Genomic DNA, 25,338 nt, shown 5'->3' with positions numbered 1-25,338 from the left:
CAGGGGACGCGGCGGCCCCACGGCGGGGGCAGCGGGCGGCGGGGGCGGAGGCGGCGGCAGCTAGCGCCCTGCCCGGCGCTGCCTCCCTCGGCGCGCTCGCCCGGCGGACCCGCAGGCGGCGGATCGGCCCCAGGTGCCCAGGGGCGGGCGGGCGCTCGCGTGGGTCCGAGAGCCGGGCCTCCACTTCTCGGGACCCGGAGCGGCGTCGGCCAGGGGAGGGGCCGGGCGGCGCATGCGCGGGACCCGGGGGCGCGGGCCGAGCGCGCTGGGTCTGGTGCGGGGGAATCCCCGGGCCCAGGGGGTCGCCCCCTGCTCGGCCTCCTTCCGAGCGCCAGGGGCCTCGGAGACGCTGGGTCCACAGGTTGTTCCCCGGAGGGAAGGCCCAGCGGGCGGGGGCCTGGGGCGCGCCCTTCCCTCGGCCCGGTCGATTTGGGGCGTCACCGACGGGGGGGCGTTTCCCGAGACCACTGGGGATCCCCGAGGCTGGGTAGCCGGAGGCCCGGACAGACGGACCCCCGGGGCTGCGCGCCCGGCGGCTGCGGTCGGACGGGAGAAACTCGCCCGCGGAGCAGCTTTGAGGAACTGCCGCACTTTGCGCCCGAGCGCAGGGGGCCACCCGGCCGAGCCCAGGGCAGCGGCGCCACGCTTCTCCCCAGCCCGGCTCTGCGGGTCCCGCGCGCGGCGTCCGCGCCCGGGTCTCCCCGCGTCCCGGCCGCGCGGGCCCGGGGGGCACAGGGCGGTGCCGGCGGCGCTCCGGAAGCCGGGTTCTGCCCTCACGCCCACCCAGACCGACAGTTCTGCGTGCCAGTGTTTTCCTCGCCTTTTTAAGTTTAAAGGAGGGACGGCGTGCCCCAAATGTCAGTGTCAAACGTCTTTCTAAGAAAAGTCCGCGGCTGTGTAATGTGTCGGATTTTGCGGGTTGCTCTGGGCCCTCAGGGGCTGCGCGGCCACCCCCACCCCAGCTACCCCTCCTCAAACCAGGGAGCCCCCTCCTCTCTCGGGGCCGCTTGGGAAAGGGTGCGCTGGGCGGGAGCGGGGCGGGGGGCCCCGGCAGGGCAGGGGGGCACCGGGTTTTCCATTCCTGCTGAAGTAGGGTCACGGTGACTTTCCTCTTCCAAGGTAGTGGAGAGTTGGGGAGAATCCAGAGGACATATCGTAATCATTTCCTCCTTTACCTTCTTACTGCCAAGGCTGCAGGGAAGGGCCCTGCCTCCGCGAGGAACCGTTGGCGGTGAGACCAGCTCGGAAGTAAGACGTTGCCATCACAGGTAAATAGAAGGTTTGATTCGCTACTTTTTCCAGACCGAAATATTTTTTAAGTGTTTACTTCTGTTGCCCTACAAACTAGCCATTTGGGGTGAGTTATTACTTTGTGGTGCAAAGTTAGGTGTATGGTCAGTGCTTTGAAAGTCAGATGAATGTGGCTACTGCTAAGTGGCAGGTTCTTGTCTCGGTTTCACTGAGAGATTCATCCCTTTATAGGGGCTCCGTTCCGTGGAGTATAAATCTGGACAGCTGAACTGTGAGAAATGTTATTCTTTGACAGACACTGAAGTTGCAGGTGACAAGCGCAGAGTGGCATGAATGAAGGTTCTTGCTGTTTCCATGCTGATTTGAATATCAAGCAGATAGCTTGCCGGGTAGGTCAGGTCTGGAACTGTCATTACCCAGGACAGAGACAGTCTGGAGAAGTGGCTGGATGGGAGAGGTCCCTGTCACCCAGGGGCCAGATGGAGGGACGAGACACTTCTGGACAACTTTGAGACAAAAGCAAATTAACTGACAGTAGAGAAAATGTGTTTTCTCTCTTTTCTCAGATCTTAGACATATAGTGAGAGACATCCCATAATCACAAAATAGTTTGTCCTAGCTCATGCCTATCAGACTTGCAAACAGATTTTTAAGCATTGTGTGTGTAAGAGAGAGAATGAGAGAGAGCGGAGAAAAGGCATGTTTCTTCCATAGAAGTCACTTTGTAATCGGCTTCTGCTTCGTTGACTATTGGGTAATGAAAAATCTTGCCGTGTGAAATAAATGTGTTTCTGCTTCGTTGTAAATGTCTATGTAATATTCCATTGTGTCTAGGTAAAGTCATCATTTAGCCAATCCCTTAAAGTGTGTTTGTGTATGGGTGTGTGTGTGTGTGTGTGTGTGTATACACACATATATATGTATATATAAATGTGTATAATATATATATATTATTTATTCATTTTGCAACTATTTGCTGAGTAGCTGCTAAAGGCTAAGGTCCTCAGTATGGAGCAAGACAACTATGGATCTGCTTGTGAAGCTGATTTTTGTACCAGAATACAAAAAAGAAAGTTGGAGATTGTCCTCCTCATCCTAAAAGGTGGAATTAGAGTATAGAGAGGGAAACTGTTTTTGCCAAAACATCTTGCTGTTTCATGATTGATAGCCAACACTCTTTTTCCTGCATGCTATGAGCATCTGTGTTTGTATGACAAATATTCTTTAAGTAATCTTTAAAAAAAAAACCAACTGTTTCTTGGCTTAGTGTAAACAGATTTTAAACACCCCCAATTCTCTCTTCTCCTTTTCCTCTCCCACATCCCTGCACGTATTCTTAAAGGAAAATAGCATGAGTGTCTCACCTTCCAAGTGGCTGGTGTTCCTGTTGAACATTTGTACTAATTTTGTTGCACTGCTCTGAGAGAGGATGTGACCTGTATGATTTCTGCTGGTTTTGAATTTAAGGACCCCTGTTTTTATCTCTGGTTTTGGTGGCTTAATATTGAGTCAGTCAGTCTTCCCCATGTTCCATGGATATTCCAAAGAAAGGCATAGTTTCTGTGTGCGGGGTAGACGTTTGCTGTATCTGTCACTTCAGCCTTATTAGGGACACGGAACAACCAAGCTCACCTCCAAGGCCAGGTCATGTGGGTAGGGAGAATGAGGCAGTGAACTTTAATTTCCAAGTTGGTGTGAAGATAGTTTTAAAGTAAGAACCAAGGGGGAAAAGCCCTAGAAGCCCCAGTGGACTGTATGTGAACGACCTTGTTTCTTCTTCCAAGGATTCCTAACGCTGACATGCCGTGAGCTTCTAATGGAAAGGGGCACATGCATGTGATTTTCCGACTGGTTCTGCGGATAATCAGACGTGACCTAGTCTGACAGTTGCCGTGATCAGGAGGTGTGTTTGTTCCTTGCCTCTGGAGTATTAAATTACATAGCATCTCGTCGTTGTGATAGTGTGGTGTCTGGAAGAGTTTCTGCACTCCGAAAAGTAAAGAATTTAGTCCCTGCTGGGTCAGCCCTGTTAGAATTATTTTTGTGGTTGAGCTGCCTTTGTTTTGAGGTCAGCGCATAGTGTAAGAAAAAACATTTGGACATGTCGATTTGCGTTGGAAGCAGCTCGCTACGGTGGAAATGCATTGGGTCATTAAGCTCAAGACTTGGTTTCTTGTTCATTGGCTGCGGCCTGCCAGGCCCGGGGTCATCCTCTCTAGACGGCTCTACCGCTCTCTTCTCATCAGAAAATCCTGTTTCACTTCTCTGAGGGCTTGGGAAGCTCAAAAGTGGCGGCTTATGTGAAGACTCCTTATACAATATGAAAACGTGTGCATAGCCCAAGGGGTGTCTTAGAAGGAAGCAGCCTCACCCTGGCCTCGGCTTCTCAGTGGGCCACAGCTGATCCCTACGTTATTTTTGCTCTGGCCATTTTATGAATTTTCAAAGGCTCTCAGAAAGCAACAAGCACCCCCATACCTACAAATTTTGTCCCCTGATTTTGAATACATAAACAAGAGACCTACACCTGTCATGAGTGTTTCGTGCTTTCTCTGAATGCGGATGTGCCCCTCCCATTGTGGTGCTCGTATTATTGTGCGTCGGCCCTTATTCCACTCTACTGGAGCCCGGGGAGGCTGTCCCTCATCCTTGGAGGGTGAAGGCCTCCCGGACTTAGGCCGGGCTTTGCTGGGCTGCGCCTAGGCGCTGCCCTGCATCACGGTTTCTCGTTGGCCTGACTTTCCCCTCGGGGGTCTGACTTGCTGAGAGCAGTGTATGTCCATTCATGTCTGCCCTGCCGGTCTTACATCCCGAGTAGGTTCTTGCAAATGCTCATTGAACAAAGCAATTAGCAGAATTCAATCTGGCAAGGATTAATTGGTGGGCCTCTGTTTTCTACCTGCCGCCAGTGTGGGTGGGAGCTGACTTAGCAGTGCAGACAGCAGGCCTGCCCGTCACGCCCCCTTGGCGTGTTGCGGCTTCCCTCCCACCTGGGATGGCCAGGCGGCGCTCTCCGCCACGGGACAGGGGAGTTGCTGCATCCAGCAGGACCCGCTGTGCAATGCCCATGGCATCCACATCATAAACAGTCAGAATGATTCCGACCATGATCGTCACTAGGTTTGGGGCATATTATGAATCAGATGGACTTTTTATGAGCTGGCTTGAGAATCTAATTAAATAGAATGCTCTTTCTTTCTGCAAGATCATGGATTCAGATTCCAAACAACTGGCTCCTCAGGAAAGGGGTATCTTTACCCCGGTGTGAGTTCGGGAGCGCTTATCTCTGCAAGGCAGGGGTCCAGCGGACACTCCAGGTGTGGGGGTGAGATAGGCGCAGGGGGCAGTTAGAGAAAGTGCCAGCTACGTGTCTCTATGTTGCAGGAAGCTGCCCTCACCTGACTGCTCCGGCTTTGCTCTATTTTAAGAGATTTGTAAATAAAGAGGAGTGAGGGTTTCTAGTCCAATGTCCTCGCTTTATACTTTTAGCTTAGAGAACACAAGTAAACCTTTAGGAAAGCATCACTTTGAATAATCAAAGTTCAGAAAGCAAATGCAGAATGACAAATCGCCTCAAAGATTATGAAGCTTCGTATGAATTGTTCGAAATTATAATACAGTTAAGTGAACAGCATGTTGTAGTTCCTTTTTTTTTTTTTTTCCATTTTTACGAGTGAGTGAGGCCCCAAGCTTTCTTACAGGCATTTGTAACTGAACCAGTCTGCGGTTATGTGATAACCACACTAAGGTGACAAATTGCCAAGCTCCAGTAAAAGGGACCCAGTTATGTAGAGGTTGACATGTGGGTATGTCCTTTCTGAAATAGAAGTTAGTCGTCAGCCCGACGTGACTACTTAAATGCAGATTTATAATTAAGCAACATGGCTTGTAAAAGACAGGATGAATCTGCAATCAAATCTTGATTGTCTGCAAGCCTGTTTCTCCTATTACCTGGGTGCTAAATGGGATATGTTTTGGCCAGAAGAATTTTTAATAGCCTCTCTGGCAGCTTTTATTATTGGACAGGTTGACTAGGCTGCCAACATGCAAAGCACATTCCCCCTTTCTAGGATCATGAGGACATCTGATAAATTCGACAGTCTCCTTTTGGCTCATTTTATGGGACAGCTTGATAACTGGGCCAGAGTCTTATCCATTCACTGTGCACTCACTTTCCATTTCTGGTTTTTTTCTCTGCGTATCGGGGGTGGGAATAATGCGAATGATGTTTAAAAGGAAAATTGTTCCGAGAAGTGTGAAATCCGGTTGAAACCGGAGCATTTGAATGGCTCGTGCCATCCTTGGATGTCCGGATCTGCGGGGGGAAGACTCTGCTGGCCCGTGATGATTGCCCCGTTTCTCCACTTGGAAGACGTCCCCGCCTCTGTCACTGTCACGGTCCTGGCCGGGACCTCCCTCCCACGCCTGCAGGGTTCCCCAGTCCCAAGTGCACAAAGGCTCAGGAAAACACCTCCTTCCCTCCTCTCCTTAGAAGCACCCACATGTGGAGAGAGTTTTCCAGAAAGGAAGACATTCTGTTGTTGCAGTTGTCAAAGCCGGAAGGTAAACCTAATCCGGTCTACTCAGCCAGGAGTCCCGAGAGCTAAGGAACAAGTTGAGCTGGGCAAGGATGCTGCCAGCCCAGGCTTCGTGGGGAGCAACACCCCAAGGAGAAGGCTTTGAACAATGAGAGGCATGAGGAGAAAGGTATCGAGTGTTTAGAAGCGGTTGAAGCTGGTGTTCCTTGAGAGGAGAAGACCAGCATACATGGGGTTAAAGAGCTTGTGTGTGGGGCCGGTGGAAATGCTGGTGCCCTGGTGTCTGGAGCATCAGGCGCAGAGAAAGGAGGCTCTGGACGCGGGGACAGGGCGTGGAGAAGGGGCAGGGGTCGGGGAGAGCCTGTAAAGGCCACCCCAGAGAGGAAGGTCACAGTTCCCGGCTAGGGTGACAGTGGGAAGGTTCCAGCAGGACACTTTCTGTGAAGGGCAGTAGTCATTCTCTCAAAGCTCTGGGCTCCGTGTGGGAAGACAGGGGACAGAGTACATAGCAGGATGTCAATATAAGAGGAAAAGGTGGTCTTTTGATTTCACCCCGGAGCCTGAAAATGATCGACCTTCTTCTGCTCCGTTCTCTTGACTTAGATGAATCTAACAAAGTTGGCTTTTAGCGTCGAGGTCAGAAGGCTAGATGGAGGTGAATATTTAACCACATTCAAGGACAGCTGCTAATCTTTAGTACTCACAGGGCACAAGACAATAAAGAAGCAAGATTCTGGAAGGAAAACGATAGCCAGGAAGGCAGGCACGTCTGTGGCTCATCCACGGCCCGACCACAGAAGACAGAAGCCCGGAGGCCCGCACTGACTGTGCATTCGCAGGTGGGCCTTCCGAGCTGCATGAATCCTCCTCTACAAGGTATTTGGGAAAGATGCCCGGCCAGTTATGACGTCAGGACTGGCATGGGCTCCGAGAACGAGAGCTCTGAAGGACAAGAGCAAGAACCCAAACTTAGGGCTCAGGGAAGGAACTGCTTTTCAGAGATGAAAAGTGACATCCTAGCCGGATGTGTTGGCACGTCCTCTGCCTGTCGTCGGAAGACCGCTTTGGCTGTCATCTGTGCACAGCTGCAGCCGCGTTGCCAAGGGACCAGGGACGCAGACGCCCACTTTCCGGTCCGGGGCCCTCGGCACCCCTCTCCCGCCGTCCCCAGGTCCAGCCGGCTTGCATGACCTCAGGCCCGACGTCCACCGGCCTCCTGACCTCACCCTGACCTTGGAGACTCCCGCTGAGAGCGGCCAGCCCTCCCTCCCGGCCCAGGACGTGGCCTCGGGCTGGGGCTCTGGACGCGGGACCAGCGTGGGGTCCTGCCCCGCAGCTCTGGGCCTCACATGGGCCCTTCTGGCCCGCACCTCGGTCTTCTGTCGACACGTGGGGCGGATACCAGTGCTTTCCAAGGGTGCTCATACCTGCCAGATAATGAGAACTCTGTAGATGTTTCTTGGCTTCACACTGACTCATCCAGCCTTCTTCATGAGCAGGAAGGCACGGCTCTCCTCTCGGAGCTGACATTCTTCCTGCACCACCAGTTTGTCTCACACACCCAGCTCCCTCCCTCCTGCCTGGGACACTCCATTACCCCCACCCCAGCCCCTACCTCGCCCCCAGAGCCTCTACCCTGCAGCCCCGGGCTTGAAGCTACCCTCTTAGGGGAGCCTCTCTGAATTCCCTGCCCCACCTGGACCTCCCTGATGCAAGCTCTTACGACGCCCGGGTGCTTTTCCTGATGAAGGTTGCTCTCCCCGTGAGGGCGTGGGCCCCAGAAGCCCGGAGCCAGAGCGGCCTTGCTCACCGGCGGCTCAGCCTCGGGCCATGCGACCAACCGGTCATGAGCTGCAGCTGCTGTGGGGCCACCCTCCCGTGGAGAGTCCCTCAAGGCTCAGCCAAGTGCCCCCTCCTCCATCACGGCTTCCCGGACCCTCCCCCAGACCGGATGCAAGATTTTGTCCCTCAGGCAGTTGGAAAGTTCTCTGATTCGACATATTCCGCCTGCACCACAGCAGTTTGCCAAATGCCTCCATCGTTTACTTCCGAGCTTGTGCATTTATTCACCAAATATTTACTGAGTGCCTATTTGTGCTAAGCAGTGTTCTAGGCGCTGGGGAAGCCGTGGAAAGGCAACGGGCACGGTTACCTGCCCTCACAAAGCACCGGGTTGCATGACGACGAGTAGGGCTCCCAGGCAAAGAGGGGACGCAGGTCCCAAAGCAAATAATGTCAGAGTTTTAACAGTGATCTGAATGGGTGGCTCAATAAATATTTGTCTTTAAAATTCAGAACTTCCTTTCACTCGAAGGAAGTAAGTCAGGAAGGAGGCAAGAGTGAACAAAAATTATCCGAGAGATTTCAGAACCCGTTTTAGTTCTTCTGATTATTATCTTGAAGGCATTAAGTGCTCAGTTGAAATCCTTTTGACCCACTTAGTTCAGCAGAATTTAAATCTTAGGTGAATATTAAATCTAACCGTGCATCTAATGGCCTAAATGCAGGAAGCACTGTTCGCTTAGTTATGGGGTCTGCCTTCTCTTTGTCGCCGACACTTCCAGCGTTAAAAGCAGACAAGCCCTCCAAGCAGCGAGCCTGTCTTAATCATATAAGCATGGTAATTGCTCCCCAAAAGGCAAACTTGGTGGGACAGGAGCTGGATTCTGGCCATTAGCTTGACCCCATTTGGCTTAATAGCAGTGAATGAGGCATATTATTCCATAGGCAAATGCCAGCCCCTTTCCTCAGATTACAGATGATGTGTGATGTCGAGGCCGTCGAGGACTAGGAGGTCTCTGGCTCTGTGGCTGTGGCAGTGGGGACGGAGGCAGCTGTATCCTGCCCGGGGCTGTCAAGAGCAGGTGGGAGCAGGGCTGGCCCCCGGGAGTGCCTGGGAGATCATCCTGGCTGCCTTCCTCCATGGGCATGATGATGTATTGGGCTGGCTTCCAGAACCCATTCTACCAGACTTCCCTCTTTCTGTTAGGCTCCCTACAAATCAGGTGACAGAGATGGGTTTGAGGTCGGGGTTTTTTTTCTCAAGTCTGGTTTACTGAGGTATACTTTACATACCATACAATTCACCTGTTCAGATGGACAAGCCATCTACGGTCCCTGTTCCCTCGCTGGCAGTCAGCCGGAGGTGGTTCTTGGCTTCGAGAGGCAGCCCCCATCCCTTCGCTCATGGCCCCTTCATGTTCAAAGTCAGCATCATGGGTTGGGTCATCCTCACACTCTGAATCTCTCAGACCTCCCCTTCTGCCTCCCTGTAGCCAGAGAGTGTTCCCTCTGCTTGTAAGGGCTCAGGAGACTCCACCAGGCCCAGCTGGGTAACCCAGGCTAATCTCCTCTGCCAGGGTCTGGGCCTGTGTCCATCTCCTCGAGCGGCTGCAACAAAGCAGCATGATCAACAGCCGTGTGTTTCTCCGCAGTTCTGGGGGCCAGAAGTCTGACATCAATGTGTGGGCAGGGCTGTGCCCCCCGGAGACTCTGGGTGGAACCCTTCCTTCCTTCGTTTACCTTGTGGCAATGACTGTCAAGCCTGGCATTCTCTGGCTTGTAGACACATCAGTCCAGTGTCTGCCTCTGTCATCACATGGTGGTCTCCGTGTGTGTGTGTCTGTGTCCAGATGTCCCCCCCACTTTTTTTTATAAGGACACCATTTGTATTGGATTAAGGGCCCACCCCACTCCCATGTGACCTCATCATAATTACAGCTGCACAGACCCCTTTTCCAATAAGGTCACATTCTGAAGTACTGAGGTAGGACATGGACATATCTTTTGGCAGGGGGGACACAAGTCAACCCATCGCAGTACCCTCAATCACATCCGCAGAGCCCCCTCTGCCATGCAAGATCACCTAGGCTCCAAGATTGGGGCATGGAAATCTTTAGGGGCCATTATTTGGCACCACACCATGACTCCGTGTTCGTGGAATTCACTGTGTCTCCTGTTCGTACTCAAATGTCAGTGACCTGCTTAGTGTCCGACTCCGTCGATGAAAGACATCTAGAATATCAAAGATAAAAGGCTGGGCCCAGAGTTGCTGGTGCATGAGGCAGTCAGGGTAGGGGAGGTCGTGTAGACACCAGCGGGGAGAGCTGTGTAACACCACCGTGCTAGCAGCAGAGCATGGTGACTTCCTTCCTTCCCTCCATCAGGCTGAGGCCAGGGGCAAAGCTCCAGAGCGTGTGAGCAGTGGAGGGTGCTGGAGTATGGGGAGGGGCTGGTCCCACGGGACTCTCCCAGCTCTGTGTCCCTGTTTACAGGAAGGAAGGACATCCTAATTGTGCTTCTTCCCCATATGGGACGGTCTTCTCTGACCCCATATTTGTAACTGTAGCCCCTTCTGCCTGCCTTGTTGCCATCCAACAGAGGACATGCTCCCTTGATTTCTCATCCACCTCCCCTCCCTAGAATGGGGAGCTGCAGCTGCTGGGGGGCCATCCTCCCATGGAGATCCCCACAGGGGCAGGGATATCTGTCTCTCTTCTTCACTCCCATACCCTCAGTGGCTAGAACATGGCCCAGCATAGAAGGCTCCTAAAAATATCTGTGGAATGAACAAAGCCTCCCTCTCTACTTAATAATCTATGCCCTTGTGCTTGTTTAAAAGATGAGTTTTTCTGTTCTAAAATTTTATTGGCATTTTATTAGAAAGATGTTATGTGAGTAAGATTGCCTGAATATGAAGAAAACCTTAAGGAAATGTAGTCATATGCCAGTCTACGGAGTTTATTTAAGGGTACAGAAATACTCTGGAGCTCTGGAAATAAAAGAGAGAAAAACAGCTATTTCAAACTGCGGAGCTGATATTCCCAACTATTAAGTGGTCTGAAAATGTTGAGATGGAGGCTCCATTTTTGATAATGGCTTAGTAGTTTGAAAGCCAACTCAAAAAGGTGGGTGAAGTCTTTAAATGTTTGCCATGGCATTGGAGAACTGGTCTAGAGAGGATGGGCACTTGACCTTCAGGTCATTTTGTCCCTGGTGTGTTGGCCAATTTATGGATGAAGCAATAAAAAAGCTAAATAGCACATCTCTATGGCTAAGAGTAAAAACATGGGATATAAAACCTGTAAGAAGGGAAGATCCTGGGAAACAGCCCAAACTTTGGGTTGGGACCCAAAAAGCCGCCCTCTAGGAAAACAGGTGACCTGGAAATCGATGAGCTTGCTCACGAACTGAGCCCAGTTGTAATTAATCTCAGTCCTGGAGGCTGGATGCAGGTGGTCCCAGATTGCCAGGACCCTGGCAGACAGCTGCAGGAACAGAGCATCATCCTAGGCCTCTGTTTCTAGGAACAAGTTCTCAGATATAGTCAGGTCTCACTGTGCAGTTCCATATGCAGGAATCCCAATGATCACAGTTAAATACCACCAGCCTCACCACAGCACAGCTCAGGTGTCCACGACCAGGTACCAGAACTAAGTGGGTGCGGGAAGTCCGCAAATCACTATACAGATAACAGATGTATATAAGGATCAGTGACCAATCCATCCCTCCTTTCAAAGTCGGTCTGTGATTGGCCCTGCGCGGCTGTCATTCAGTCCACGCACAGCCCGCCCCCTTGCCTCCCAGCTGCAAACCCACTTGACAATGTTTTTCTAGCACCAGATAGGTGCAACAGAGAAAAAGGTACAGCAAATAAATGAAAGGTGGTAACGCCGCAGTGAGATTAGAATCGAACACACATGGAGTTACAGGAAAAACAGCCGGCGGCGGGGTTGCTGCCAATCGGAGACTCTGGATGGGCAGCCAGAGGCATGTGGTAAAATCGACTTAACCGCCTAAACGAGGACCGTGGTGGTGACGGAAAGATGGAGAGGTCCCAGACGAGGTGATCCTGGTGGAACACTTCACATTAGAGGAGGTCTCCAAGATACTGCACGACATTGAACGTGAAATAAACGTTGGAAGACACTCCAAACTTAGGAGTTTGACAATGTACGAAAGCCCAGAAAAGATGCTCTCTCCAAGTCGTGAGTTATACAATAAGAGGAAGGCAAGCACGGTTGACGCTACTTGTGGTAAGTTTTTTACAAGGAAATGAAACACTGGGATTTCAGTGTTTCTAATGTTTTAAATTACAGTGTACTAAATGCATATTAGTTTTACTGTATATTTTTTTGTTCCCCTGTTCATTTATAAGTGATAATAAGAGAGTTTTTAATGTTTTGCCAAAAACTTTTAAAGGGCATGGTAATTTTCACCAGTGATTGGTAAAATCACTTTGCACAATTTCTGCCCATATGATCCTTTTCATGGTCAGGCACGACTGTTTGCACAGAATGGCACACAACAAAACCAACCGAGCATATGAGAAGACCTCATGAACTGCAGAAATGATAGATGATAGAAACAGACCCACGAGACACTAAATATTAGGCTTATGAGATATAAACTTTAAAATAGCCTGCTTAGCCTATTCAAGAAGATAAATAATGAGGATGGGAATTTTGGAAGACACTAGAAATTATATATTTAGAAAGGACATTGATTTGAAAAATACCCAAGTAGAAATTATAAAAGTAAAAAATACAAAAACTGAAATGATGTACCCTGTAGATAAATATAACAGCAGAGTAGACACAGTGTTGGGAGAATTGTGGAATTAAAGATAGGTCAGAAAATAATATCTAAAACGAAGCACAAAGAGACAAAAGGACAGAATACAAATATATTGAGAATTCTGTTGTACGTATAATTGGGATCCTAGGAGGACAAGAAAGAGAGAATGGAGCAGAAGCAATATTTGCAGTGATAGGGACTGGAGTCTCTCTAACACTGATGAAAGCCATCAAGTCACAAATTCAAGAATCCTACAGAACTACAGGCAAAATTAAAGACAAATAAAATCCCTATTGAGACACACTGTAGTGCAACGGCTAAAAAACAAAGACAGAGAGATCATCTTAAAAGAAGGTAGAGGTTAAAAACAACCAAAAAAGACATTACTTTCAAAGGAATAACAAGCCAGAGATCATTTCTCAACCAAATTCTCAGATTTCTCAACCAAAAACAGAGATAATTTTCTCAGCCAGAAGACAATGAAAAGACGTCTTCAGCCTGCTGAAAGTTGGTTCCCCTCCCCACGAATACAAGGTTAGTTTAACATTTAAAAAGTAATCAAGCATCAGAAAACTATAAAATGCTTAGGGCTAAAATGCATGGGATGTGTGCAAAGAAATCTACAAAACATTGCTGAGAGAAATTTTAAAAGACCTAGACCTAAATAAATGGCAAGTTATACCATGCTCCTGAATCAGAAGACTCAGTATTGTTAAGAGGGCAATTCTTCCTAAAATGATCTACACATTCAAAGTGATCAAAATCGAATCTTAGCATGCCTTTTTGTAGGATTTGACAACTTGGTTCTAAAATTATTTGGGCATGTAAAGGACCTAGAGCAGCTAAAACAACTTTGAAAGACAACACAGTCAGAAAACTTAGACTATCTGATTTCAAGAATTATTATAGAGCTACAGTAATCAAGACAGTGTGGTATTGATATGAAAATAGATAATGCAAAGAATAGCAAGTCCAAAAATAGACCTTCACACATATGGTCAATGGGTTTTCAACAAAGTGCCAAGTCATTTCAATGGGAAAAAAATCATCTTTTCAACAGATAGTGCTGGAACAATTGGATAGCAATATGCAAAAGAACAAATCTTGACTCTCATCAAACACCATATTAAAGAAGAGGAGGAGGTGGAGAGTGAAGAGGAACTTGAAATGGGTCTTAGATCCAATTGTAAGAGTGAAAACTATACAACTCCAAAAAGAAAATATAGAAGAAATTGATTTGGGGTTTGGCAAAGATTTTTTATATATGATTCAAAAAGCATGAACTATGAAAACAATTTAATAGTAAATTAATAATAAATTTAATAAGTTGGATTTCACCAAAATTATAAACTTCTGATCATCAAACAACACAAGAAAATGAAAAGGCATGCCACAGACTTGGAGAAAATATTTGCAAAACATACATCAGACAAAGGACTTACATCTGGAATATATAAAGAGTTCTTTTAATTATTTTTAAAGATTTTATTTATTTATTTGACAGAGAGAGACACAGCGAGAGAGGGAACACAAGCAGCGGGAGTGGGAGAGGGAGAAGCAGGCTTCCCACGGAGCAGGGAGCCCGATGCGGGGCTCGGTCCCTGGACCCTGGGATCATGACCTGAGCCGAAGGCAGACATTTAATGACTGAGCCACTCAGGTGCCCCATGAGTTCTTATAATTCAATAAGAAGACAACCCAATTAAGAATTAAAGCAAAAATGGGCAAAAGATTTGAACAGTCTCTTCAACAAAGGGCATCAGATGGCAAGTAAGTACATGAAAAGATGTTCAGCATCGTTATCATTAGGGAAATGGAGATTGATAGCAGTAGATGTCACTGTCAGAAGTAGATATCACTATACACCAACTAGAATGACTGAAATTAAAATTTAGAAGACTGACCAAGTGTGGCTGAAGATGTGGAACAACAGGGACTCTCCTTCACTGATGACAGGAATGTAAAATGGTGCAGCCACTTTGGAAGACATTTTGCCAACTGATATCACTGACATTATTATCAAAAATGTCATATACCTGAGAGGCACCTGGGTGTCTCAGTTGGTTGAGCATCTGACTCTTGATTTCAGCTCAGGGTCATGAGCCTGGGCATGGAGTCTGCCTAAGATTCTCTCTCTCTCCTTCTCCCCCTCCACACCTCGCTCCCTCCCTAAAAAAAAAAAGAAAGAAAAAAAAATCATAAACCTGAAAGAAGTCACATCAAAAGACTCCATACTGTATGATCCCAACCATATGACATTCTGAAAAAGGCAAAACTACGGAGGCATAAAAGGATCAGTGGTTGGCAGGGGCTGGGGGGAGGGAGGGCTGAATAGGCAAAATATAGAGGATTTTTAGGCAATGAAACTCTAACAGTGATACATGTCATTGTACATTTGTCAAAATGCATAGAATGTACAATAACAAAAGTGAACCCTAATGTAAACCATTGACTTTAGTTAACAATAGTATATTGATATTGGCTCAGCAATGGTAACAAAGTACCAGGATGTTACTAACAGGAAAACTATTTAGGGTGTGTCTGTGTTGGCGGGTATTACGGAAACTCTTTGTACTTTCCACTCAATTTTTATGTCAACCCAAAACCACTCTAAATAATAAAATCTATTAATTGAAGGTTAAATTTAAAATGTATATATCGTATACCTAAGAATAAATCTAAAAAAGGTATGCAAGACCTCTCACTCAAAAAACCAATGACATTAAAAATTAGACATAGCCCGAATGAATAAGTGGTTATACCATGTTCATGGAGGAGACGTGCAGTATTAGAAAGGCATTGGTTCTCTTTGGAGAGGCTTCATGTGCCATGCAGGGGTACCACTATCTGAAACCAAGCATGTGCGCATCTTGCATGTATCAGCTGAACAGTGTGGACTCTCAGAACTGGTCACAGACAGTTTGAATGGCCCTGAGGCCCCCAAATGCACCCCCTCCCAGGATGTCTTAGGGTGCACTTCAGGAACTTTACAGCACAAATTTCCATTTTTTTCTTTTTTCTATCTGTTCCTTTTTAAAGATTTTATTTATTTATTTGAGAGAGAGAATGAGATAGAGAGAGCACGAGAGGGAGGAGGGTCAGAGGGAGAAGCAGACTCCCTGCTGAGCAGGGAGCCCGATGCGGGACTCGATCCCGGGACTCCAGGATCATGACCTGAGCCGAAGGCAGTCGCTTAACCAACTGAGCCACCCAGGCGCCCTCCATTTTTTTCTTAAAGAGATCGATCTTGTTCCCTTAGCATTCTTGTCACCAGGAGTTGCATTCTTCTTGTTTCTTTAGAAAAGCTCCACACCAAGCCTTTGCCCTATAGACACTGGTGGTGTTCCTTTCATAGGCTTGTTACTTAAAATGATTTGAGGGTTTTGTTTTGTTGGGTTTTTTTTTGTAAGCAAGGGAACGGTGTTCATAATTTAGTGCCAATGTTAGATTCATTCAGTCAATATTTATTGAACACTTCCTTGTATAGCAGAGGGCGGTGCAGAGGTGAACTCTGCCTTAGGTTACAGATCATTTGGGCAGGAAGGCACTAGTCAGCCCCTGGGATGTGAGCTGTGGGGGTGCAGAGGGTGGGTCTGGGAAGGCTTTTGGGAAGAATTGGTATTGGAGCTTCCCTTAAAATGTGTGGGAATGGGAGGCATTCCAGGCAAAGAAATAGGATAAAGTATAGAAGCTGGTCAACATGAGTTGAGTCTGGCAAATGATGAGCAGTTTATTTTGGCCAGAATACAGGGTTTACAGAGGGAAGTGAAGACAAGATTGATTCCTCAAGATCAAATATTTGGGATGCCTGGGTGGCTCAGTCGGTTAAGCGTCTGCCTTCAACTCAGGTCATGATCCCCGGGTCCTGGGATCGAGTCCCGCATTGGGTTCCTTGCTCAGTGGGGAGCCTGCTTCTCCCTCTGCTTATGCTCTCTCTCTCTTTCTGACAAATAAATAAAATCTTAAAAAAAAAAAAAGATCAAATATTTACTCAGCTCCTTCTTCGTGTCAGGCATGGGTTGAAGCGCTGGGGATATATGAGCAACCAAACCCCCACAAAATCCCCTTGCTCCTAGAGCTGGCACTCTGGCAGGGACAGACAGGTGATAAGCATAGTGACTAAGTACGTGGCTTGGTGTGCTAGAGGATGCTAAGTGTAGGGGGAAACACATGTGCAGCAGGTGAGTGGGTCAGGAGCACCAGGGAAGGTGGCCAGGGGCATCCTGGCAAGAAGGTGGCAATTGAGGAAGGACTGGGCGGTGAGGGTGGCTGGGCAGACACCAGAATGGGAAGCGTCCTGGCAGAGTGGGTGGAGGAGCACAAGGAGGAAGAATGTCACGAGGAGGAGGAGGAGGACGTGAGGTCCCAGACCAGAGGTGGCAGCAGGTCACCATGGAGACCTTGGGGGTATGGTAAGGTTATATACTCTATGTGAAAACAGCCACGGGGGAGGGGACCGCTGAGTGGGGGTGTGGTACACTTTGATTAAGCTGTTAGAGGCTCCCTCTCGCTGTCACCAGGGACCACGGACAGAAGCTGCAGGCGGGTCCTGAGGCTGACAGGGCTTCCAGAGGGCCTGGGGGCATGCAGCTGGGGCCAGCAAGGTGGCATGGAGGAGAGACCTGCACCTCTCGCGGGGCAGGGAAACCCCGACTTTAGGTCTAGCCCGGCCTCTGAGTAGCCATGTGCCCTTGGACGATGCTTATCCTCGGGCTGTGTCCTTACTGCAAAAGCAGGTATTTGGAACTGGGGGTGGTATGATCAGCGCTGTCCTCGAGGTCGCGCTTGGCAGTGAGATCCTGCGAGAGGGAGACAAGTGGCGAGAGGCAGACAAGTGGCAAGGGGGCCCTTTGGGAGGCTGTTGCAGGAGTCCCGGCGGAGGGAGTGGTGCCCTGCGCTGGGCTGGAGATTGGGTGCAGATGACTTAAGAACAACACAGTCTTTCAAAACAAACAAAGCAGACAGGCCAAAGAACCCTAAGCTGGAATTTTGTGCAGACGTAGAAGACCAAGGTTACATTAGGGTGCGCTGGGTACAAGGCATGGTGACAGCTGTCCCTGGCCTCAGATGTGCCCTCTTGGTGGCAGGGTGGCCGCGCCGAGCCTTCTGCAGATAAAGCATCGTTGCTCTGACAGGTTCCTCTGCCCGGCGCAAGCACAGAAATCAGTTACCCCAGAAACAGGACGGTCCCCCGCTTCAGGTCCCCAGCGCTGGGTCTTTTTTTTTTTTTTTTTAAGATTTTATTTATTTTTCAACAGAGAGAGAAAGACAGCGAGAGAGGGAACACAAGCAGGGGGAGTGGGAGAGGGAAAAGCAGGCTTCCCGCCGAGCAGGGAGCCCGATGTGGGGCTCGATCCCAGGACTCTGGGATCATGACCTGAGCAGAAGGCAGATGCTCAACGACTGAGCCCCCCAGGCGCCCCCCAGTGCTGGGTCTTATGAGTCAACCCTTTAGGTCTCCCCTTTCTCTTATTTTCATGCAGAGCTTTACTTTAGAGCAGAAAATTCCATCCCCCCCCCCAAACAGATTGCTCCTGTCACCTTAGCATTCTCGCCTCAGTGAGTTGTATTCTCCTCGTTCCTTTAGGAACGCGTTCACTCTGCACTGAAGAAGGCCCTCGGTTTACGGTTACAGAGGTTCGCTAAATGTTTGAATTATGTCCAGCTGCTTCCCATCAGTGTGAGGTGTAGTCCGTTTGTGTTCCTTTCGCTCCCTTCTTATTTGGGAATATACAGAATAATTATGTTTTCGGCTTTCTGTGTTATGGTGACTATGTAGCTCTGGGAACCTCTAGTTCCAAGTAAGAAAGACTTGCAAGCCCTTCCAGCCGGCACCCTGACAAAACTGAAGGCGTGGAAGCTGCCAGAGAGGCTCGGAGCCCGTGGAAGGTCCCAGCCTCAGGAGGGGGCCGCGGACGCCTGCGTTCGCGGTTCCTCCTGCGAGCGTCTCCCCACGGAGACCTACCGAAGGGAGGTATTTAGTACTACAAGCGGGTATTCACGCCGTTTCTACCTTCTGTTTGAAAACAGGAGGAGAGAGGGAAGTGTATTTTTATGACACTACAAAAAGCTGCGGAGCGGTTTCAGATTAAAACGAAATGACCACAAAGTGCTGTACCCGACCCCAGACCGGATCCTGTACCGGAGGGAAAAACGCTCTCCAGGGCGTTATCGGGCCAAGTGACAAAATTGGACCATGAATCATAGGTTAAAGTATCGTATCGCTGTTGAATTTACCGCAGTTGGTAAGTGCACTGCGGTACAAGAGAACATCCTTATTCTTCCGAACGCATCCTTCATCCAGTATTGAGGGAGACGGGCCACGCCTCACACACCTGCGCACGCGCGTGCGCACACATGCTCTAGGGCTCCCTACGCGTAGAGACAAGGCGCAGGGCAGAGCAGATGGGTCGAGTGATCGTCATAAGGGGATGCAGGTGAAGGGTGTACAGTGTTCTTTGGGCTGGTTTTTTTGTTTTGTTTTGTTTTGTTTTGTTTGTGTAGGTGCAACTTTTCTGCAAGTGAAGTTACTTCCAAATACAAAGTTAAAAAGCACACAAACACAAAGCATGGTATCCACGTTATGTATCCCAGCTGCATTTACTACCACATTTGGATTCTGAGAGCTACAGATCAGAAAATATGAGCTCTAGCTCACATCTTCTTAAAGTAATCATTTTTTTTTAAGATTTTATTTATCTATTTGGAAGAGAGAGAATGAGAGAGAGCACATGAGAGGGGGGAGGGTCAGAGGGAGAAGCAGACTCCCTGCCGAGCAGGGAGCCCGATGCAGCACTCGATCCAGGGACTCCAGGATCATGACCTGAGCCGAAGGCAGTCGCTTAACCAACTGAGCCACCCAGGCGCCCTAAAGTAATCACTCTTAATTTACCTCCCTTTTATTACTTTCTTAAAATGGAAAAAAAAAAAAAAAGACTTCTGAGATAATCGTAGATTCCCATATAGTTGTACGAAATAATACAAAGAGAGCCTCGGTACCCTTTACTCAGTTTCCTCTTGCAAAACAATAGTGCAGTGGGCCAATCAGGATATCAGTGGGGATATTAGCATCAATACAGACAAGATAGAGAATGCCTTCGCCACCCAGTGATCCCTCACGCTGGTACAGCCACACAGATCCCACCCACCCCCGCCTCTTCTGTGTCTCTGGCCATCTCTTCTCCATTTCTATCACTTTGTCATTTCAAGAATGTACACAGAGCACACTGTATAGCACTGTGTACAGTGCATCCTGGGGTGTGTAACCTTCAGGGGCTGGCTTTTGCACTCAGCACAGTTCCCACGAGATTCATCCATGTCGTTGGGTTTCAGTCCTTTTTATTGCTATGGCATGTTCCAGGGTACGGTGGCACCACACTTTGTGGAACCATCCACCCACAGAAGGACATCTGGGCGGTTCGCGGTTATGAGTTATTATGCATAAAGCTGCTGTGACCATTCATGTTCAGGGCTTCTGTTTTCGTTTGGGATAGCTCTGTTGAGATGCATACAACACCAGCTTGAGTGTACCAAAAAATACATGGTTTTTATTCTACTTAAGGGTTGTACAGCCATTTACCACAATCTAATTTTAGAACATTTTCATCACCCCTGAGAGGAACCACATCCCCATCAGCAATCATTCCCTGTTTCCTCCATCCGTGCCCCTTCCAGCCCTGGGCAACTACAGATCCACTTTCTGTCTCTATACTTTGCATATCCTGGGCATTTCACAGAAAAAGGATCCTATAATGTGGTCCTTTATGACTGGCTTTTTCCATGTAGCATAGTATTTTCAAGGGTCATTCATATAATACCATCAGTCATACCTCATTTCTTTTTATTGCCAAAAGTACTATATACATATGTAGGACATTGTGTACAGTACCTTTTATTTATCCAACAATCAGGTGGTGGACATTTGGATAGTTTTCACTTGTGGGCTGTGATGAATGATGCTGTCATGAACACTTTAGATACAAGTTTTTGTGTACATGTAGGTCTTCATTTTCCTCGAAGTGGAATTGCTGGGTCACATGGTAACTCTGTGTTTAACTTTCTTGAGGAACTGCCAAAGTGTTTTCCAAGCAGCCACATCATTTTACAGTCTCACTAGTAATGTATGAGAATTCTGACTTCTCCGTTCTTCACCAAGACTTGTGATTGTCTTGTTGATTATAGCTGTCCTAGCGGGTGTGGAGTGCTCTCTCACCATTGTTTTGATTTGCATCTCCCTAATGATCAATGACGTCAAGCATCTTTTCATGGGTCTACTGGCCGTTTGTACATCTTCTTTGGAGAAATGTTTATTCAGATCCTTTGCCCATTTTTAAGTTAGGATATTTGTCTTTTTATTGTTGAGTTGCAAGTGTTCTTTGTGTGTTCTGGATGCAAGTGTCTTATCAGATATATGATTTACAAATCTATTTTCCCATTTGGTGAGTTGTCTTCATGTTCTTACTGGTGGTGTTTATAGCACAAAAATTTCAAGTCTTGATATCAAGCTGATTTTTTTTTTTCTTTTGCCACTTGTACTTCTGGTTTTTGTGTGACAAAAGTTTTTGTTTCACTGGGATAAGTGCCCGGGGGTGCAATTGCTGGGTCATATGGTAGCTATATGTTTAGTTTAATAAGAAATTGGCCAGGGGCGACTAGGTAGCTCAGTTGTTTTAAGCGTCTGCCTTCGGCTCAGGTCATGATCCCAGGGTCCTGGGATCAAGCCCCGCATTGGGCTTCCTGCTCGGCGGGGAGTCTGCTTCTCCCTCACCACCCGCCCCCCACCCTCCCGCTTGTGTTCCTGCTCTTGCTATCTCTCTCTGTCAAATAGATAAATAGATACATAGATAAATAAATAAATAAATAATCTCTAAAAAAAGAAATTGGCCAGTTGTTTTCCGAAGTGGTTGTACCCTTATATGTTCCCACCAGCAATGTCTGAGTGATCCTGTTTGTCTGCATCCTTACCAGCATTTGGTGTTGGTGCTATTTTTTATTTTAGCCATTCTGATAGGTCTGCATAGATATCTCATTGTGGTTTTCATCTGCATATCCCTAGTAGCTAATGATGCGAAGCATCTTTTCATATGCTTGTTTTGTCATCTGTACATCCTCTTTGGTAAAATGTCTTTTCCTGTCTTTTACCCATTTCCTAGTTGGATTTTTGGCTTTTTATTGTTCAGTTTTGAAAGTTCTTTATATATTCAGGATACTTGTCCTTTGTCAGATATGTGATTTGCAAATATTTTCTTAATGTACTTGTCTTTTAGGCTCTTCACAGAGTCTTTTACAAACCAAACATTTTCCATTTTTATGAGGACCAATTTATCAATTTCTTTAGAGATCGTGCTTCTGGTATCAAGCCATAGATCAACTTTTTAGTCAGCCATAGATCCAGAAAATTTTCTGCTGTGTCTTTTTGAAAAGTTTTATGATTTTATATTCTACATTTAAGTCCATGATCCACTTTGAGTTAATTCTTGTGGGAGACTTAGGTTGTGAGACTTAGGTTGAAAATCTTTTTCTTTTCTCTTTTTTCATAGATGTCTACTTAAAAGGCTGTCATTCCTCTCTTGAATTTTTTTTTTTAATTTTTGTCAGACATCAATTGGGGGGTATATTTGTGTGGGTCTATTTCAGGGTTTTCCAGTCTGTTCCCTTGGTCTATGTGTCTATCCCTCCACCAGTACCATGCTGTCCTGATTACAGACTTGATTACTTAATATTAAGTAGAGTCATGTCTCACACCTTATACTTCTTTTTCATGATTATCCTAACCTTACCTAGGGCATGTGCCTTTCCATCTAAATTTAAGAGTAAACCTGTCTATGTCTACAAAATATTTTGCTGGGATTTTGATAGAATTGTATTAAAGCCTTAATTTGGTGAGCATTAACATCTTTATTGTGTTGAGTCTCCCATTTCATGAATGTGGCATGTTTCTTCTTTATTTAGGTCTTCTTTGATGTTTTTCATCAACATTTTGTAATTTTCAGTATACAGATCCCGTATATGTTTTGTTAAGCTTATGCCTAAATGTTTTATTTTCTTTGGAGTGGCATTGTTTTTAATTTTCACTTCTGCATGTTTATTGTTACTAGACAGAAATATAATTTATTTTTATATGTTGATCTTGCAATCTTGAAGAACTCACTTTAAAGTTCCAAGAGGTTTTTCATAGGTTCCTGGGGGATTTTCTACCTAGACAATTATGTCATCAGCAGATAAGAACTGTTTTATTTCTTCCTTTCATTTCATATGCCTTTTATTTCCTTTTCTTGCCTTATTACAGTGGCTGGAACCTCCAGCACTATGTTGAACAAGTGTAGTGAGAGTGGACATCCTTGCCTTGTTCCTAGTCTTAGGGGAAAAGCATTTAGCTTCCATCATTAAGTAAGCTGTTGGGTTTTTGTAGATATTCTTATCAAGTTGAAATAGGTCTTCTCTATTCCAAACTTACTGAGAATTTTTTATGATTTTTTAGATTTTATAAAATATGTTTTCTGCATTAGTTAATATGATCATATGATTTTTCTTCTTTAGTCTGCTGATATGGTGGATTACAATGAGTGATTTTCAAATGTTAAACCAGCCTTGCATACCTGGAATAAATCTCACTTGATCATTGTGTATAATTCTTTCTATGTATTTTGGGATTTGGTTTGCTAATATTTTATTGATAATTTTTATGTCCAAGATCACAGACAATATTGGTCTATAGTTTTTTGTCTGTCGCTGTTGTTGTACTGATTTTGCTCATTTTGGTATCAGAGTAATACTTGCTTCATGAAAATGAATTTTCTCCTCTATTTTTTGGAAGAGATTGTAGGAAATTGATGTGGTGTTAATTCTTTTTAAAATGGTTGACAGAGGGGTGCTTAGTGGCTGGGTTAGTAGACTAAGTAGACAGAGGTGGCTGGCTTAGTCAGTAGAGCATGCAACTCTTTTTTTTTTTTTTTTAAGATTTTATTTATTTGACAGAGAGAGACACAGCGAGAGAGGGAACACGAGCAGGGGGAAGGGGAGAGGGAGAAGTAGGCCTCCCGCTGAGCAGGGAGCCCGATGCAGGGCTCGATCCCAGGACCCTGGGATCATGATCTGAGCCGAAGGCAGATGCTCAACGACTGAGCCACCCAGGTGCCCTGAGCATGCAACTCTTGACCTTGGGGTTGTAAGTTCGAGCCCCACATTGGGTGTGAAGATTACTTAAAATCCTTTTTTTTTTTTTTTTAAGATTTATTTATTTGAGACAGAGAGATAGAGAGAACGAGTGAGGGGAAGGACAGAGGGAGAGGGAGATAATCCTCAAGCAGACTCCACAATGAGCACAGAGCCCGACTTGGGGCCTAATCCCAGGACCCTAAGATCATGACCTGAGCTGAAACCAAGAGTTGGACACTTAACCAACTGAGCCACCCAAGTGTCCCAAAAATAAAATCTTTAAAAAAAAAAGAATGTTTGACAGGGGCGCCTGGGTGGCTCAGATAGTTGGGCGTCTGCCTTTGGCTCAGGTCATGATCCCAGGGTCCTGGGATCGAGTTCCGCATCAAGCTCCCTGCTGGGTGGGAAGTGTGCTTCTCTCTCTGCCTCTGCCTCTTCCTCTCTCTCTGACTCTCATGAATAAATAAATAAAACATTAAAAATAAAAATAAATGTTTGACAGAATTTTCTAGCAAAACCAGCTGGGCCTGGAAATTTCTTTTTCAGGGTTTTTTTCAAATCACAAATTCAACTTTAAAATGGTTATAGAGCTATCGAGATTGTCTATTTCATTTTGGTTACATTTTGGTAGTTTGTAGTTTTCAAGGAATTGATCCATTTCTTCCGAGTTGTCAGTTTTATGAGCCTAACGTTATTTATAGTAGTTTCTTATTAACCTTTTACTTGTTGCAGGGTCTGTAATGATATCCTGTTTCATTTCTGATATCAGTGATTGTGTCTGGTCTTTTGATTTTTGTCAGTCTTTCTAGGGGTTTATCAATTTTATTGTTTTTTTTTTTTCAAAGAATCAGCCTTTTGTTTCATTGCTTTTCTCTGTGGTTTCCCTGATTTCAATCTCTTTGACTGCTGCTCTTACCTTTATTATGTTCTTCCTTCTGCTTGCTTTGCATTTATTTTGCTATTATTTTTTCTAGTTTCTTGAGGTACAAACTTAGATTATTGATTTTAGGCCTTTCAGCTTCTCTGTTGTAAGCATTTAATGTTATAAATTGCCCTCACACCACTGCTTTCACTTCATCTTACATATTTTGATATTTTTTTTTCTCATTCAGTCTGTGTATTTTTAAGTTTCCTTTGTGACTTTCTCTTGACCCATAGATTACTCAGAAGTGTATTGATTAATTTTTAAATATTTAGAGATTTTCATATTATCTTTGTTATTAACCTCTACTTTGACTCCATGGTGATTAAAAAATACACACCATAAGCTTTCAATTCTTTTGAATTTGTTGAAGTTTGTTTAATAGTCCAGGATATGATCTGTCTTGGTGAGTGTTCCATGGATGCTTAAAAAAAAATTGTATTCTGCTGTTGTTGGATGGAGTGTTATATTTATGTCAGTTAGAGCCTACTGGTCAGTTGTGTTCTTCAGATCTGTAACCTTGCTGGCTTTCTCTCTAGCAGTCCTATTAGTTGCTAAGAGGGAGGTTGGAGCCCCTGCTCTAATATGGAGGCATCTGTTTCTCCTGCCAGCCCTACAAGTTTTTGCTTCACATATTTTCAGGTTTGCCTGTTTGGTACATACATATTTAGGATTGTCATAACTTCCTAGTGGATGAATCATTTTATCGTTTCGTGATCCCTTTAGTACATTTTTTAAAAATCTGTTTAATAGCCTGTTAGTGTTCTGCCTTCCCTATTTATTCAGCATTTGTTAATCTTAACACTGTGTCAGAGTGACAACAATATTGTATGTGAAATTTTGAAAATACTATGCAAGATTCAAAATGACTTCTGAACAATCTTAAGTATTCTC

The 25,338-nt window shown here is 46.3% G+C and overlaps 1 protein-coding gene across 5 annotated transcripts in view; it reads left to right on the top strand.

Annotated features, from left to right (window-relative positions):
• PPARA (peroxisome proliferator activated receptor alpha) overlaps window positions 1-25,338 on the top strand; it is a 99,775-nt gene that overhangs the window by 41,546 nt on the left and 32,891 nt on the right. The window contains exons 1-2 of one of the 5 annotated variants that reach the window (XM_021687464.2): window positions 7-133; window positions 1,191-1,268. The gene's annotated coding sequence lies outside the window, so the exon portion shown is untranslated. Of the gene's footprint in view, window positions 1-6; window positions 134-167; window positions 362-536; window positions 858-1,120; window positions 1,269-25,338 lie in introns of those variants that run through there. The other 4 variants (XM_021687465.1, XM_021687467.1, XM_021687463.1 and 1 more) reach the window with 4 other exon arrangements.

This window comes from Neomonachus schauinslandi, chromosome 5, assembly GCF_002201575.2.
Source record: "Neomonachus schauinslandi chromosome 5, ASM220157v2, whole genome shotgun sequence".
NCBI lineage: Eukaryota > Metazoa > Chordata > Mammalia > Carnivora > Phocidae > Neomonachus > Neomonachus schauinslandi.
This window is presented reverse-complemented; position numbering and strand designations above follow the sequence as displayed.